Source organism: Biomphalaria glabrata, chromosome 15 (assembly GCF_947242115.1).
Source record: "Biomphalaria glabrata chromosome 15, xgBioGlab47.1, whole genome shotgun sequence".
In the NCBI taxonomy this organism is placed as follows: domain Eukaryota; kingdom Metazoa; phylum Mollusca; class Gastropoda; family Planorbidae; genus Biomphalaria; species Biomphalaria glabrata.
In genome coordinates, this window is record NC_074725.1 from 28,047,993 (window position 1) to 28,067,129 (window position 19,137).

General features: G+C 39.3%; 1 protein-coding gene and 1 long non-coding RNA gene across 2 annotated transcripts in view; both read left to right on the plus strand.

Annotated features, from left to right (window-relative positions):
* The window catches only part of LOC106060275 (uncharacterized), a 295,644-nt gene that overhangs the window by 76,777 nt on the left and 199,730 nt on the right, over positions 1 to 19,137 (plus strand). The gene's annotated exons all lie outside the window — the stretch shown is intronic.
* LOC106051371 (uncharacterized) lies at positions 652 to 3,940 on the plus strand. Its single transcript, XR_001214855.2, has 2 exons — positions 652 to 2,167; positions 3,231 to 3,940. It is a non-coding gene; the product is annotated as an uncharacterized LOC106051371 (long non-coding RNA).

The window sequence follows — 19,137 nt, forward strand, 5'->3', positions numbered from 1 at the left end:
TTCAGTTTAAATACTTCTATCGTCTAGTTGTCGATAAAAGACGTAACAGAATCGTAATGAACTATTTAGATGCAACTCGTAGAATCGTCCGCCGGCAAATGCTTTAATCGATTTTATGCTAAACCTACTCTGTTATTACTTACCATTGAATTGGGTATCGCTAATGGTATCGTTGGTCGATGAGTCTTTCCTGGCGGTATCGACTGCTCTAGGCGTTTTGTCTACGTAGCGTTTGTCTATATACTATCTGTGTGTGTGTGTGTGTGTGTGTTTGAGTGTGTATGTCCATATTGCATCTATATCTCTGCAGTATCTTTTGCCGTTTCTTGGTATTGGCTGAACTGTAAGCTTGGATTATCCGGGAATGTTATCGGAATGTATTACTGCACTGTTTATGAGTTCTCTAATCTTTGCGCTGTGTGGTTTAATTGTCAAGTAATGTCTCCTGGAGATTCCGGCCGTGACAATGAGACTAACCGCTGTGTGCAGAATACACCACGGTGGACTTTGACTACAGCTTCACGATGCGCCATTATATATATATATATATATATATATATATATATATATATATATATATATATATATATATATATATATATATATATATCTATATATATATATATATATATATATATATATATATGTGTGTGTGTGTGTGTGTGTATCTAGGTTTCCATTTTAAAGACATTTTATTGTTTTGTTTCGGCTGGTCAATATATTCTAATTTAGTTGACAAAAATCAATACTTAAATGTTTTCTTTAGATTAGACTATTCCAGTTTTGGGCTGGTCAGTTTAATGGTTTGTCAGTCTATTGTAGTCAATCTGTTGGGCCGTTCAATGTAATGGGCTGGTCACTGTATAAGGCTGGTCAATCTTGTAGGTCAGTCCGGCTATTGAGCCGATTGGCGGCTAGCCTTCCCCTACCCCATCCCTATTAATCCATGCAGTCATCCTAAGCCTAAGTGGGGTCCACTCCGACGTTTGCCAGGGAGATTTTTTTTTCAGGATGACCCCTTTTTTCATTGGGGATCATTCACCAACTAACTTGCTTTTTTTTTTCAAATTGATATTGTCTTTATGTCACTTATCCAAAAGCCACCCAGGTTTTCAACTATCCCTTAGTCTGTTAAACCATAGTGCCACCACACAAGATCTGTTGACCATCTCTCTCCATTTCTCTTGTTGCCGTGGATAGAATTTCTTTCAATGACAGGCCTGTCCGTTCTTTTGTGTTGTCTTGAAGGTGAAAAAAAAATGTTTTGACCTTCATCCCGACATCAACAGATTAATGTGAGTACTTTGATCTTGATATGTAGATTGTAATACGCCACTTTTAAGCCTTTCCCCCCAAGACGCAAAGTATGAAAGTTTGCAGGATTCAGGACTGGCCTAAACACTGACTTTGTCAACACAGAAACAAAAGCTGCCACTTTCAACTTCGTCTTATAGAGAGAGAAAGAGAGAGAGAAAGAGAGAGAGAGAGAGAGAAAGTGAGAGCGACATGAGAGAGAAAGAGAAAGAGAGAGAAAGTGAGAGCGACATGAGAGAGAAAGAGAGAGAGAGAGAGAGAGAAAGTGAGAGCGACATGAGAGAGAAAGAGAGAGAGAGAAAGAGAAAGAGAGAAAGTGAGAGCGACATGAGAGAGAAAGAGAGAGAGAGAGAGAAAGTGAGAGCGACATGAGAGAGAAAGAGAGAGAGAAAGAGAAAGAGAGAGAAAGTGAGAGCGACATGAGAGAGAGAAAGAGAGATAGAACAAGAGAGAGATAGAGAGAGAGAGAAAAAAGATAGATAGAAAAAGAGAGAGATAGAATTTGAGAGCGACATGATAGAGAGAAAGAGAGAGAGAGAGGAATAAGTAGAAAGAGCTAGATAGAAAGAGAGAAATTGAGAGTGACGAGAGAGAAAGAAAGAGTGAGGGAGAGAGAAAGAGATAGATAGAAAGAGAGAGAGAGAGATAGAGAGAGAGAAGCGAAAAATATATATTTCTCAACTATCTCGTCGCCAGCCTAAAAATTGATCCAAATGTTTTTGGTGCGCATTGGAATTTTCCGATAATTGGAAAGTCGCTCTTGGATATTTCGAGATGTTTAGCAAAAATATAAGAATAAAACAAAAAATTACAAATACAGAAAACTTCATTTTTAACTTAACTTTAAGGCCAGGTATGTTCTTTCATTGCAGAGTACATTTTATCAAAAGCAATTTGAAATAGCCATTGTTGCTAGATGAATGGATGACAAATTTTATCCTATACATTATAGATCTAAGAGTTTTCAAGCTTTGTAGATATCTACATCTAGTCTAGTCTTAATCTAGTCTAGATCTGCTACTGCTTAGGCTTTTTTAGAGTAGTATAGCTATAGCGAGAGGCACTAGAGTTGGTGTGTATGGGAGATTTATCTTTTTGAATTGGGGCATATCTGCTGTGACTAAACAAGCAAATCTGGAGAGGCAAACTTTGCCATATTTCGCGCATGTGAAAAAAAAACTTACTTTTTTTTTCAGGGCTATCAAACAGGGCTGTCTGCTGTCTAGGGCAGCCTTAGTTGTTGACCTCTCAGCGAGGACCTTCCCCAGAACGCACAGACTGTCTCCATACAGATCCAACTCTTCTCGTGTCCTTTTGTCCTTTTTTTTTTGAGACCTAGAATATCCGATAAGTTTTCGATTCACCGGAAGCAGTATCAGCATAAGTCACTTACTCTAGGATTATCTTTCCTTTATTTAACCATGAAAGTGCTGAGCTGTTTTTACAATGAGTGCATACAATATGGAGTTACGATTCTGATGATTAGAGGCCAAACTACCGTACGCGTCTTAAGGGTTAACCTGCCTGTTAGCTGCCTGTCGTAGTAACAGTCTCTACTCAGGTTTGAGTATCTGCCCTTGCTAGGATGAGTCCTTGTCTCGATCAAGCTCTGCTATTGCCAGTCTTGCTATCGCTAGCTTAAGACCTCGCTACGCTAAGCTTGACCACAACTTAAGCTTAACACAACTAAAATGGAGGGCTGCCTGGTCGTGCGGTATGCGCGATGGACTGTCGTGCGGTCGTCTCGATGGTTCAAACCCTGCCCGCTGCCATTCCCCCCCCCCCCCCCCCCGTCGTCCTGCGGGAGGTTAGGACTAGAATGTAGATTAAAGTTCAAAGTTTGAAACATTTTTTAACTTGTTAAAATCGATTGTTAACCTTTTTTTTTTAATTCTAATTTTATGTCTGTGAAACAGAAGGTCGCACTTGAAGGTCGTGTCTGACTGGTTGCTTCCTGTATCCAAATCAAGCGTTTTTATGTCTTTTCCAATGGCAACTCAAGGTTATGATAGTCAACAACCAACGGCGCCACCGGCATACCCGCCAGCGCCCTTGGCGTACCCTCCAGCGCCGAACTACTACCCGCACGGTCCACCCAACCTACAGAGAACGACGTACATGGTACAGCAGCACCCCCCCGGCCAACCCCTGCCCCCAGGAACCTACCAGTACATCCCTCCGAACCAGTATCCCTACGGCCCGCCTCCGAATCAGTACAGCCAGCAAGGGTCTTACTATCCGAATCAGTATGGCCAGCCGGCACCCCAGTATTACGCACCGGCGCCTACGGGCTACGGAGGCGCCCCCTATCGGAACAGACAGGACGACACGATGAAGAACATCGGCATTGGGGCCATGCTGGCCTCCTTGCTCTGCTGCTGCTGCTTTGCAGACGACGTTCTGGAAAACGCGATTGACTGCGACCATTAGATTCTAGATCAGCGGCCATGTTACTTTTGGTTTCACATGTACGGAAAGTGTATAACAACAATTAAAAGCAAGGATCTCGAAATCTCTGGTTGAAACTTTCCTATAGATCTGGTGTATTAGATATGGAATATATTTTGTACCATGAAAGACACAAATCCACATAGATCTCACTTTAAATTCAATCACTTTTTTTTTTTTAAACAATTATTATTTTTTCATATCTTCTTTTTTATTTCTTATTTCTTATCACTTATTTTCTTCCATGTTTTTAAGATTTGTTTCATTTGTTTGGAGTTTTCGTTTCGTATCTTTTTAGTTTTCATTTATATATTTTGTTTTCTTGTTAATCTTGTTGCTTGTTTATAGGAATAATCTTCTCAGGAAGAGTCCAAATTTAAATGCATGTGACGAACCAGGCCCACCGCGTGGTTCACTTTTCGTGTCATCCACTCACCTAATGCGTAATGAAAGCGGATAAGCGAGGGGGGGGGGGAGGAGAGAAAGCGTTTAGATGCCCAGACGACCCCCAAAAGGAGCAGACGTGACGCGGAGGTGTACATCTTGCATGATTAATGTTTCCCTGGCGCAGCTACTCGTCAATGTGTTCATTTCGTGGCCGATGGAAGCAGACGTGAAGTTGGTGTTTTTATTTTACCGCCTCGTGAAGTTTAATATTTGAATGTGAAATTAATGGAGAGTGAGAGGGGGGGGATATAAACATTCTGCAAGTCATATCCGTTTATGTATTTTTATTTCATAGACAAATATTCCTGTTTTTGCTAGTGCCAATGCTAATTTATAGTGTATTTAGCAGTCTCCTCAGGGAAAAGACGCTATTATGTTACTGTCAGAGCCGGCTCTACCTATTGGTAACACAATCGTTAGCTCAGGGCACCGAGAAATATTTAGCACTAAAACATCTGGAGGGACCCATGTCTCTATTGGCGTAGCGCCTTTTCAAAGTATTGTGGTCTTTCTGTAACGTTTAAATCCCCAAAACTAGAAGCACTAATAACAATATTACTAAGAGAGTTTGTGTTTTCACGCAAACTCAAATGCGGCCCCAAATGGTCCTCCCCGTCAACGAACATATTGTTTATAATTCAGTCTCACTCCTTGCCAAATACATCTCTTCGTCCTCCATTATTTAACTGCCCCTCGCACAAGGTCATGGGGGCTCAGTGGCAGAGTATTTAAGCGCTTGGCTTCCGAACCTGGTGACCTGGGTTAAAATCTCGGTGAAGACTCTAACCGGTTACCTGACTATAGTTGGGGAAAGTAAATGCGGTTGGTCGTTGTGCTGGCCACATGACACCCTGCTCGTTAACCATTTTCCAAAGAAACAGATGACCTTAACATTATCTTCCCTATGGATTGCAGGGTCTGACAGGGGAACTTTACTTTACTCACAAGGTCATGTACTGATTTCTCAATAAATTGGAAACTTAGTATGACTGTATGCAACTTCATATTTAAGCAAAGCCTCTTTGTATTTCAGCAAAGCCTCTTTGTATTTCAAGAAAGCCTCTTTGTATTTCAGCAAAAGCCTCTTTGTATTTCAACAAAGCCTCTTTGTAGTTCAGAAAAGACTCTTTGTATTTCAGCAAAGCCTCTTTGTATTTCAGCAAAGCCTCTTTGTAGTTCCACTTAAGTCTATGGTAGTCTATATCTTTGTCGTCTTGGCATTAATGTTTCTAATAACTATTATAAAAGCTGTCATCCTAAGATTGGTGAATCTCTGGTGCTTGAGAGAAAACTTTATTAATTTTACATTTTTTTTGCACAGGGTTTCAGCAATAGTTACTTTTTATCCTACTCATTTTCTGCTCCTTCTTTTTTATTCTTTCTCTTTTTGATTCCAATCAGCGCATGGATTACAATGTTTAAGATAATAATTGTAATTTAGGAAGGGCTTCGTAGCGAGGCCAACTAGAGATCATGCGACAACTCCACCAGAGCAATAAGAATTCGTATTGACTGGACATGTCATTTATAGGACTTTGAACATTGTTGTTTGTGCCTTTATTGATTCAGCCAAATATATTCCCACTAACGTCGATCTCTATAAGAAATAATGGCCTTGAGTTTCTTGTTTATCATTCAGTGTGTATAAGGAATTGGCGTCTACTAGAAGCACTATATACGGATGTAGGATATTTACAACAATGTTTTAAATTAGTATTAGATTTTAAAGTGTATAAGGTGTTTTTTTTTAAATCAGGACACTAAAAGTATTGCTTTTAAGGAGAATATTATTAAATCTTAATATAATTTACTGGTCTGAGATGGTCATTTTCGAATTTATCTCAATTCCAGTATTGGTGCAGACGTTATAGACAATAACAAGCGGGGCAGGAAAGGTCAAGGCTACGAATATTTTTAGTTCCAAACACTAGTGGTATGATTTGATCCTAGCGCACACACACATCCACACAAAGACATCCATGAGACCCACACACGAAACATTTAAAAACCATTAGTGGCACATTAAAAGTTCTCACAAAATGCGACCACTGAAAAAAAAAACCTAACTAATTCCCTTTTTAAAACATTTACTTTATAAGTTAATATTTATTTATCATTATTTTGTTTGTTTGTTTGTAATGTGCATGTTTAGTCTAAAAGTTTTAATTATCTTTAAACTTTGAGTCTGCGCGATCTTTATAGGCTCTAGCAAAAACAGCACTATGATATTATCTCTATAGAGCATCACAACGTCAGGTACAACCAGAGGCGTGTCACCTAGCGAATAAGGCTCGCCAGATCCCGCATTCGGTGGACGTACATAGCTCATAGTCCTAAGTCCAAGACTTGACCTCTCTAGGCTGTGGTCAGGAGTTTACTTGATATGGACATCCGCCTCTTCTTTTTTTTTTCTGTTAAATTTCAATCATTTCAAAATCTTAGGGATCAGAAATAGTTCTATATTCGGATTTTATTCGGAAAAGAATGGAGTATATCCTCTGATGGCTGCCTGGTCGGTATACGCAATGGACTGTCGTTCGGTCGTCTCTAAGGTCCGGGGTTCATACCTACTGCCATCCCCCGTCTTCCTGTGTGAGGTTTGGGCTAGGATGAAATTATCTTCAACTCAGAAGGAACATCAGCAACATATAAAACATTTACACACATTTTAAAGCAGGAAAAGAAACGATAACTTCTGAGTAACCCAGGAAGCGTAAGTATTATATCTGCTGATAATGGCAGGAAAATAAAGGATTCTTTCTACTAATTACGATATGAATCATTCCTAGTTCTTCGAATTAAATATCGGGAAAAGACAGGATTATATTTTCTCATTAAATCTGGGAATAAAAATGATTACATGTGGGAAAACATGATTACACGTGGAAAAGAAATATGTCTGGGAAAGAAATGATTATATATGGGAAAGAAAGAATTATATCTGAGGAATTATATCTGAGAAAGAATTATATTTGGAAAAGAAATTATTATATCTGGGAAAGATAGATTTATATCTCATGGTATAAAACAGAAATTTAAAAATATTCTGAATAAAATTAGTAATGTATAGGACTAAATCTTCTAATTAAATAGAGAAAAGAACGAATTAGAGTTCTCATTTAGGGGGATAGGAAGAAGTCTATTTACTGAATTTGTCTTAGCCATGGATTATTTCCCCGTGAATCCACTTCCTATTTGCTTCAGCTAGTTTCTGTCTCGTCACAGCCGGAAAAAAATGAAATCCGGCTGAAAAAAAAAAGGATAACGATTAAATATATGAATAACTTTTAAAATCCTAAGCATTTCATTACAGCGTAAAAAAAAAAATGATTAGGTGAGAAAAGTCAATATATCGGATGTAATAGGGCGCCGGGGAGGGGGGGGGAGTAATCTGTTGGGCTGGAAGGGATGGTTTCCTTGCTGTACGTTAAGCCTGAGAAATGTACATTTTTGTGTGTATCCTATTTTATTTACATAAGAGATCTGTCTGTTGGTAGATCGATCTGTTGACACTTATACATCAGTGAGAAGAAGGGGGGAAAACTATATGGATTGAGTCAACAGAGTTCCCTGACGCCAGTTGTACGGCCTACATCCGATTTGTTACACGCACAGAAATAATGATTGTCCGGGGGACCTGTTCAATCCATATGACGTGTAGCCGATCGAGTTCTACTTTTTCTTTGCGCGTGTGTAGAGCGTGTGTGTGTGTGTGAATCGTCGTAAGTGCGCGCTCATCACGAATTCATACTCGTGCGCCTCGCCTTTACCTACGAGCGCGAGCAGCATGTATGCATATTCATTGAAAACGGCCCTCCCCCCCCAAAAAAAGAGTCCATCACTTAGAGACTTCATGTTTTATTTATGGGTAGTACAAAAGATAAGAAAAAAAAATGGAACTACTTCCGCCTTGAAAACAACAACAGATGGCCAGGTTTTTTTTTATATAGAACGTCGTGCCAAAAAAGAAACTGTACCAAATATTTATTATTAGATGTTTGAAAGTCAAACAGTTTATATTTATGCCGAGAGGGAGGGGAGAATTGAGCTGACGTTAACCTATACCAGGTAGGAATATCACTTTGAGCAGTACCTCGTCTGGTGTACCATTAGTACCATCGTCATATTTTTGTCTCCAATAGTCTTTTTGGACAATATTGTTACTAAAGATGTGCTGTTCTGTAATCTGACCAGTTCCTTGTATAGGCTTAGGCCATCCTAACCTCCTGAAGTTTACTATCCTTATCTTCTTATCCTGTTTACTATCCTTATCTTCTTATCCTATTTACTATCCTTATCCTCTTATCCTATTTACTATCCTTATCTTCTTATCTTATTTACTATCCTTATCCTCTTATTCTATTTACTATCCTTATCCTCTTATCCTATTTACTATCCTTATCCTCTTATCCTATTTACTATCCTTATCTTCTTATCCTGTTTATTATCCTTATCCACTTATCCTTTTTACTATCATTATCCTCTTCTCCTTTTTACTATCATTATCTCATTATCTTATCATCCAGTTCGCAAACCTTATCCTTTTATCGATTTCGCGATTTTATCCTCTTTTCCATTTTGATATATCCTTATCCTTTTATCGATTTCGCGATTTTATCCTCTTTTCCATTTTGATATATCCTTATCCTTGTATCCAGTTCGCCATCTTTTTTTCTCTACTCCAGTTCTCAGTCGTTATTCTTTCATTCAATATGAGGTTTGTCTTCTCCGGTCCTGGTTCTCTTTGTTATGGTTCCCTTCTAGTGTTCCTTGTATTACAATCTTCCTAAGTCCTGGGGCTCCACCAGCTTTCGGTTGGTTTTAAGAGTTGTAGATTTGTATTTGTTTATTGCGTGCGCCACTTTTAGTGGCATTTTGTTGGATGTTCAGCCTGATTGTCTGTCTTGTTGAACAGACTTGCTTACAGCTGAAGTCTCCTGTTAGATTTAGTCCCGCGGCCTAGCGATGTTCGGGTGCAGGAACAGCAACAGAAACTGACGACGTAGGAATCCATTTTCACGAGGCATCTCATTGGCGGGACTGAAAATGGACTTTCTCTGTTGGGTGGACATTTGTCCAATCGTGGGTTGCGAATCCACCAAAATGATCAAAATTCAATTAATTCTAATGGCGCGATGGCCGAGTGGTAAATCGCTTGGCTTTCAAACTTGGGGTCTTGGGTTTGAATCTAGGTGAAGACTTTTGAATTTTGGGATTTTTAGGGCGACCCTGAGTTCACCCAACTCTAACGGATGAACTCAGAGGAAAAGTAAAGCAAGTTGGTCGTTGTTCTGGCCACACGACACCCTGCTCGTTAACCATAGGTCAATGAAACAGATGGTCTTAACATTATCTGCCCTATACATCGCAAGGTCTGAAAAGGGAACTTGACTTTCTACTTTTAATTAACGGACTAATTGGTTATTTCTTTTTATTGATTCATGTATTGTCTTCGCCGATGAATAATTATGAGAAGTTTCAACTTGATCCGAGAATGTGTGTGGGAGATACAACTTGTTAAAACGTTTTACCAGACAGACGAACAGACGGACAGAATGAGTTGGTATACGCTTTGTAAAAAAGGGGCGATACAAAACAAGCAAAAAGAAACACAAAACTCCACTCTCTTTCAACGCACAACAAACGCATACAAACACACATATACAAACAGACGCACACACACACACACACACACATAAACACAAACATACATATATACATGGGTTTAAAAAAAAAATATATGAAAATATTTTTTTTTGTTTCGTTTATTTTTGTTCCTTTTTACTTCTGCAAGAAATTGTTTTGATTGGCTGATTGGCTTACGCCGGTAAAATCCGTTTAATTAAAGGCGGGATTACGAGACAGCTCCGTCGTGAAATACAATATTACTCCGCCACCTTCCCAGATAACCTTCCGCCGCCCCCCCCCCCGGTCACTTTGCATGCAGCAAGCAACATATTGCACTCCCTTCCCCCACCCGATCACAGTTACGACACTAAGTGCGAGGGAAATGGCGAATAAGAGAAGACGCTGAATGGCAGTTGCAACTTAGGCATGCATGAGTTGGAGAATGCTGCCAGCTCAAACGTATGGTCCATAAATAATTTTATCAACCCACAGCATGGTGTCAGAACTGAAAAAGAAGAAAGACATAAAAAAAATACTTTAAGAAAAAATGCTTATATTTAGCGCCGTTGTATCAATTAGTGGCATTAAATTTCTAATAATAGAATAGTAACGATAAATCTGTGCGATTAATAATATTTTACCAATTGTTTTTGTTAAGCGCAATTGAATGCTTTTAGCTTTCTCTCTACGCTATGATACTATTACGTGCCTAGACCAGTTGAGAAAGGGGATGGGTGGAGAAAGAAGAGGGCATCTCCGTTAATGTTACCGCGATCACTTTTTAACTGCATTTATTTAAAACAAAAGTTGAACGACCTGAATTTAAACTCGAGTGTTCAAGACTCCTCAAGCCAACACACTGACCACTTTGCCAGCGATGTGCTTATGAAAATAGAAGGTTTTATAGTTTTCCATTGTTAGCTTCAAATTGGCGAACTATTTCTTTGTACAAAGTATATGTAGGACTAATTCAGCTTATACCACCATATCATTCAATACCAAACAAAATAATTAATTACCAATTAACTAATTGAATAATTATTTAAATTGATTCTTGTGTTGACAGGTAAAAGAAATAATTGTGCGAAATTTCAGCTTGATCCGAGATTGGGTGTGGGAGAAATCATGTCTGAAATCCTTTTACCAAACTGACAGATTGAGTTGATATAAAGCTCGTAAAAAAAAAAAAAAGGTGTTGGAGATAAGTAATGATGTTATCGTTAAAATCACAGTTTTGTTTTAAGAGCGTGGGTCGTCGCATGTTTTTTGTAACATATGTCGATGTCACGTGACGCAATACACGCTCGAACTCAGGATGGTCATGTGACATTCCAACATGGCATCGTCTGCCTGAATGTTAAGGAGATAATTCGCATAGGTCAGTGGGCTGTTGCAGAAGCATGTTGAGTTTGTGAAGTGACTCGGTTTGATATTTCGCCATCCAATGTTTCTGCACGATTGCGTCTAAGTGCCGCGCATGTAGCGGGAAGGGGATGCATGATTGTAGTTGTGCGTATGTGTGTGGGAGTTTTTATAATATTGTATTTCATTTAGTCTGAAGATATTTCTGCTTCTTGATGTGTTTTTTTTTTTATGGAATGTATGTGTGTTCAGGAAGTGATGTCATTCACAACGAGGCTCAGAGACAGGAAGTACGCCGTGAGAGGATGATGGTAAGGAGAAAGAAAATGTCTGGACTGATTGGCAGCCAGCATGCCGCCCAAAAAGTTAAGTCTTAGAGTCTACGCTTGTGACACCTCATAGCACATTGTCTATATTCATAATTTTTGGAAATGACATGCCGCAGGAAGATCCAAAGTATCACATTCAAAGACCGCACCAGGGTTACTGCAGCGATTGATCTCTACGATGACCTGCTAACTATTGTAAACAAATACAACAAAACAACAACGCAACAAAAACGCAAATTAAAACTCTACGGCCATAATACAAGGTCTTCAGAGCTCGCAAAGACCTTCCTTCAGGGATCAGTACCAGGAAAAAGAAGAAGAGGCAGACAGATATAGCCATGGGAAGACAACATAAAGACGGATTGGACAGGCATGCCATTGTGAGAAGTTCTATCTGTCCAACAGGGCCGGTCCTAACAATTGCGGGGCCCTGTGGGAAACTCATTGCGCGGGGCCTAGTCTGGGTGGGAATAAGGATAATAAGTGAAAATTAGGATTTTGTATTTTGAATTTTATTCATTCTTTTCTAAGTACAAAATTGCGATCAAATTAATTTCACATTACGAACCTTGCAACCTATGGCATATTTATATGCAAGTGACTATAGAAGTAAATAAAGTATTGGACCTTCCGATTAAAGTGAAAATTCGCCCGATTATTACATTTTATTACATGAAAGCTGACAATGCCTTTTTTCTTTTATCGCGTAGGATTGGCGTTTTCCGCAATGAATGACACCAACAAATGGCACTTTTGTCTATTTTTCAGAAGCTTTTTATAATTTTCAGGAGTTTTTAATAAATTCAGGAGATTTCCAGTATGTTTCGTTTATATTTTGCATTTTAATAATTACACCTAGAATTAGCGCGGGGCCTATGAAAGCGCGGGGCCCACAGCGACCGCATAGGTTGCAGTGGCCTAAGACCGGCCCTGCTGTCCAAGGTAAAAGACAGAGCGGAATGGAGAAAGACGGTCAATAAATCTTGTGTCATGCCCTAACGGTCCAACAGACTAAGTGACAGGTAAAGGTGAAGATTCTCGCCTCCAACCCATTTCACCTCATATATAAACAAACACGCATATTTAGTCACAACTAGTCATGAAACAATATGTCATACAATTGGTTGACATACTTGATTGTTAATAGTGAAGAGTCGTTATTGTGTTTACTTAGACCATAGACTTATATATACTACTCTAGACTGGACATGGAGACTTTTTAACACTACAAAAAAATTCGTGAAAGGCGTTGTTTTGTAAAGTAGTTAAAAGAAGTAAAGTTTTTTTTTCAACCCTAACCTATGTAGCATATAATTTAATTTCTAGATCTAGATCTAGTAATTAAACATCAAAAATAAGAGTACTCTCATCTCATAATTATTATTTTGCAATTTTTAGATACATAATCTAGAAAGATTATAGGTAATCAATCTATTTAACTGTACATAAGATGATTTAAATCAACAGACATGAATTATTTCAATCTAGGATTTTTGAAACATTATCTCAATGGAAACAAACAGGAAATGGCTTTTGTTTCATATATTTGAGTGAATATCCGAGAAATGATTTTGCATTATTTCTAAACTTTTAAAACTAAAGATCATTACTTTTCTAAGACAGAAAAGATTGATTGGGGCGACTCCCTTAGCGCTTAAAAAAGAGTTTACGTACATAAAAATCTCTCTATATATATAGGTCTGTGAATCGATTAGTCGCGGATAAGAATTTATTTCCGGTTTCCAGTCTAGTATACTATATAAATCTATGATTTTGACTGTCTGTCACTTTCATCACTTGAAACTAAGAAAAGATTTTAAAAAGTCGTATTTTAACATTTGCCTCCACGGACCTCAAAATATGCGCAATGGCGACTTTAATTTATTTATTGCAAAGCTTACATTTTGTTTTCATTGTTAAAAGTTTTGTTTGTGTTTTATTTCTAAACCACGAAAAAAGCAAAGCCTCTGCTTTAGATCGTTTTTGGCTGATACATTGTTTAGCCTGGCCAAGAAGACTTGGGTATGCCGACAAATGACCTCCCTGGTTCATGTCAGGTTCAGATATTGGCGGGAAATAGGATCTGGCAGATGAGACACGAGATATGCAGGCGAGATTTACATTCAAGGGGCAGATAAATGGAATTACGTTTCAAGACCTGGGAGATAGTTTGTAGTCATAAGATGGGCATTTAGATGGGATCTCAATGGGATGCTGCTCTATCTGTGTCGATCTTGACATAAGTAATCTGTTCGTTAGATATTCATAGTCTATCTATCTATCTATCTATCTATCTATCTATCTATCTATCTATCTATCTATCTATCTATCTATCTATCCATCCATCCAATCATCCTTCCTTCCATCCATCCATCCATCCATTCTATCTATCTATCTATCTATCTATCTATCTATCTATCTATCTATCTATCTATCTATCTATCTATCTATCTATCTATCTATCTATCTATCTATCTATCTTTCTTTCTTTCTTTCTTTCTTTCTTTCTATCTATTCATCCATCCATCCATTCTATCAATCTATCTATCTATCTATCTATCTATCTATCTATCTATCTATCTATCTATCTATCTATCTATCTATCTATCTATCTATCTATCTATCTATCTATCTATCTATCTACCTACCTACCTACCTACCTACCCACCTACCTACCTATCTATCTATCTATCTATCTAATATAATCTAACTATTTGTATGTCTCTATTTCTGTCTGTCCTTCCGTCCGTCCGTCCCACTTAGTGACCTACTTATAAGCCTGTTTAAGTAGCAGTCAAAAAAATTGTATTGAGCCTATTAAATATTTTGATTAAGAAGTGAAAAGGAGAAGACTCGTCAAATAGTGTTATAAGACTTGAAGTCAACGAGTTTTTTTTTTTTTTTTTGGGGGGGGGGGGGAGGGGAGAGAAGTGTTACTCATATTTACGTGCCAGTTCAGTCCAACAGATGCTAGAATTCGCGGGCCAAAAAAAATGTATTGGGGAAGCGTTTACTTGTGGGCCTTACAATTATATCATAAGTAATAATAATTAAATAATATATCTTACTATTATATTATAAGTAATAATAATTAAATAATATATAGCCTGGGAACAAATTATATATATATATATAATATACAGGTCTGGCTCTAACCATTGCGGGGCCAAATGCAAAGCAGATTGCGCGGGGCCCATTTTGGGTAAGGATGCCGATAATAAGTGAAGATTTAAGATTTTGTATTAGAAAATAAATTCGTGTCTTGCATTTTATTCATTCTTTACTTAGTACAAAATCACGATCAAATAGACTTGACTTTACGATGCTTGCGTGTAACGGGGTGAAATAGTGTCAATCCTCCGTTTTCTACATAGATGACGCTTAATAACAAGACTTACCAACTGTTTCATCTTATTAGATGCGAGAGGCTTCTTTCACTAGATCCTACAGTTAGGGGTATTGTATAATGCTGTTGTTTTTTTTTTAAATTATCTATCACACGTAAGGATTGGCGTTTTTCATATGGAGTGAGACCCAAAATAACAATTTCGCCCATAGAAGTGTGGAGCCCACTGCGTTCGCATAGTTTTAATCGCCTAAAGCTGGCCCTATATATGTATGTATGTTTGTGTGTTTATACATAGGATTAGGGCCTCCCTAACTAACGCAAAAGCTCTGTATCCGTTAATGATAAAGCTTAGAAAATTCAAATTCTACTTTTTAATATTAATTTTTATTCTGCTATTCACCTTCACGATTATACCGATAATAATGTTTCCATAAGAACTGATATTGACTTCTTTTTTTTTAAATCGCTTTTGGGAATATAGACTTTCTACACTACTTTATGAACATCAAATATGATCGCAAAAAAACAGAAATAAGAACGAACGCTTTTGTTTATAAAACGAGTTGCTTGATTTTGAATATTTCTGCGTTTTAATGCTATCAAATTGGCACCGTTTTCTTCCCATCTAATATCAACTCACTCTGTCAGTCTAGTCAAACGTTTGTACACGTTGTTTGTGCCACACCCAATCTTGAATCAATCTGACAAGACGAGAATCAATCAATAAATCAACCAATTAGTTCATTAACTCTTGGTAATTATTTATTTTGTTTGGTATCTGGAACAAGGGAAAGAAATTGTAATTGACTGAAGTGGTGGTATAAGCTGAGTCTTTTTTTTTTTTAGAGTCGCCGCTTGAAAGTAAGTTTAAAACAAACGATAGATAATTATACAATCTTCTATTTTCATGACCTCCTCGTTGTCAAAGGGGTTAGCCAGCTGGACCCAGTTCAGTGATAGAATCATAACGGATCGAGAAAGCTAAAAGCAGGAAATAGCTCTAAACAAAAAAAGTTACCCTTTCAGACCTTGCGATCTATAGAGCAGATGGCGTCAAGGTCATCTGTTTCTCTGGCCTACGGTTAATGAGCAGGGTGTCATGTGGCCAGCACATCGAGCAACCGCCTTTACTTTCCCCAAACTAAAGCGTGAAGTAGCGCTAAACAAAAGCAATAAAACTATTTCTAATCGTATTTTAATCTAGTGCTGTTAGCTAGATCTATTGAAAACTCCATTACTTGGCTGGTGAAGACCAATTGATAAGTTACACTTCGTATAAGCTTTGTGGTTTTTTAAGTATTTAATTTGTATCTAGTAGTATTTTTTTGTCAACCAATTTTTCCATGTAGTTATTATTATTATTATAGCTTTTATATAGCGCTACTTTCATGCTTATAGCATGCTCAGAGCGCTTTTTGGTCCAATCTCATTTGTGGACCAGTGGGGGGGGGGGGTATCTAGGAGTTGGTTTTCCGTGCTGCCTTTAGGCGCTCAGTAAACACAACTCTGCCCGAGGTAGGTAGCCAAGCCAAATTCAAGCGCACTTGGCCTCTCGACCACGCTTCCCACTATTAGTTACCAACAATCATCTTGTCCTATGTACAATTATAATGAATACAATATATAGATGTTTATTTCGCGTATCGTTCCGTGTCACGCCACACTCAGGCAGTCTCACCCACACTCAGGCAGTCTCACCCACACTCAGGCAGTCTCACCCACACTCAGGCAGTCTCACCCACACTCAGGCAGTCTCACTCACACTCAGGCAGTCTCACCCACACTCAGGCAGTCTCACCCACACTCAGGCAGTCTCACCCACACTCAGGCAGTCTCACCCACACTCAGGCAGTCTCACCCACACTCAGGCAGTCTCACCCACACTCAGGCAGTCTCACCCACACTCAGGCAGTCTCACTCACACTCAGGCAGTCTCACCCACACTCAGGCAGTCTCACCCACACTTAGGCAGTCTCACCCACACTCAGGCAGTCTCACCCACACTTAGGCAGTCTCACCCACACTCAGGCAGTCTCACCCACACTTAGGCAGTCTCACCCACACTCAGGCAGTCTCACCCACACTCAGGCAGTCTCACCCACACTCAGGCAGTCTCACCCACACTCAGGCAGTCTCACCCACACTCAGGCAGTCTCACCCACACTCATTCAGTCTCACTCACACTCAGGCAGTCTCACCCACACTCAGGCAGTCTCACCCACACTCAGGCAGTCTCACCCACACTCAGGCAGTCTCACCCACACTCAGGCAGTCTCACCCACATTCAAGCAGTCTCACCCACACTCAGGCAGTGTCACCCACACTCAGGCAGTGTCACCCACACTTAGGCAGTCTCACCCACACTCAGGCAGTCTCACTCACACTCAGGCAGTCTCACCCACTCTCAGGCAGTCTCACCCACACTCAGGCAGTTTCAAGCCACAATAACTCCGCATTGTATTCACCGGAAACACCGATGACTTTCTTCATGAAAATCCCTCCTACCTGCTACACATATAATGACTGCAACAAAGTAGGCTACTCATTTCATATTTAGAATTACAAACTCTAGTAACAGCGATAACATTTTTGTTGGAAGAAAAACATCGATGTCATGTGACTTTTTTTTAACCAAACCTCTATTTCTTATTTGACTTCCGAGAAGTCTACATGTCTTGAGCTGAGACAGTGTCTCAAGTTTCATACCTATACTCAACCAAGATTGGGAACTTCCTCTTTTTTCCAGTTGAGCTGCTCTTCCGGTCCTGATAATATTCTCGTCTGATCTCGATCTAATCAATTTTTACGACTCTGTCCCCTCGAGATTTAAATTGCTTCCGATTCTGGACCCCGAGCCTGCAGTCTCGTCTGAACTTGAAATACGAACGACGGACAGCAGTTATTTCATCATGTTGGTGTCGTCTGAGCTAGATGATTCTACTTTTCTTTTTCTTCTTAATTTTTTGAACATAATAAATCATTGCTGTCGGCTCGAACATAAACAAGGGACCAGTTGTGTAATTGTTGTGATTAAGTTGTTTATTTATTTTTACTGGCTTTCCGTTTACGAGCAATTTTTAAAATCTTCTTCTGTATATATATAATTTTCTACGTCGCCCAACCATGCGGGACACGCACGCACGCCGACTCTCTAACCCTCGATGAAAAAAGTCATGGAAAGATAACTTTTTTTTATTTCTGCAAGTCGGACTAGAGTTACCCCACGTAACTTTCGCGGCGACAAAGAGCGGGGCTCTGAAATATAAATAGGGGGGGGGTGGAGAGCAAGTAATCTTCTTCTTTATATATTGTTGTAACCTTATTCGCGACGCAATAGGGTTAACTGTGTGTGATCAGCTGACATATGTGACACAGGCCAGTACTACAGTTTAGCGTGCTATATCCAATCGCAAGGGACAGTACTGGCATTAACTTTGCAGGTGAATAGGACCCGGGTTATGGTCATCTGATCATAAGCCTGCGTGGACCAGAGACACAGTGTGTGTAAGGCAGTGCAGTTCAAGACAGAAAAGCGAGTAGACCGGGACTGTTAGTCTGCCATGAAGTCGGTCCTGGTGGAGTCCTGAAGTGAATGTACGAGTCCAGGAAGAGATAGAGACAGTAGAGTTTATTAGTTTAGTACGGTGATGTACAGTATAGCATTTTTAGTGTTGATGTATTGCCAATTGTGTCATATTGGCTGTTTTAATTGACCATTTTAAAGCACCAGGTTATTTGGAGCCCTTGTTGGCAAGTTGTTGATGTGTTGTTGTGTGTCTAGCAGTGTTTACAGAAGGCCTCATTAGGAGAGATCGTAACAATATCATCTCTACTTTGCCCAATCTTACGGGACACCACGCACGTACGCCGACTCTCTAACCCCCCTTCCGCCCCTCCCAACCGCACCCGCGCCTTTCTCGCTCTCCAGGCATGCGCACACAGTCGTTTGCCCAAACGCACCCCATTTGGACAACTGTGTCTTTCAGGAAGTGTTCACTCGTCAAAAAAATAGCGGCGTATGCTACGCCGCGGGTCGGCTCGTTAATTATTAATTTTTAAAATTTCTCCGACTGCACTGTGAACTTGCCATCTAGATGCTATAAGTTTATTTAGAATCAGTGGTTGTACTCTGCTCATACCAGGCTCATTTGAGTGAATCTCTTTCCGCGCCCGTATTTGTTTTGATCGAGCATTTTATCAAGTCACTCCGTCTGTCTGTCTGTCTGGTCAAAATATTTTACACGTTTTTTCTATCACTTC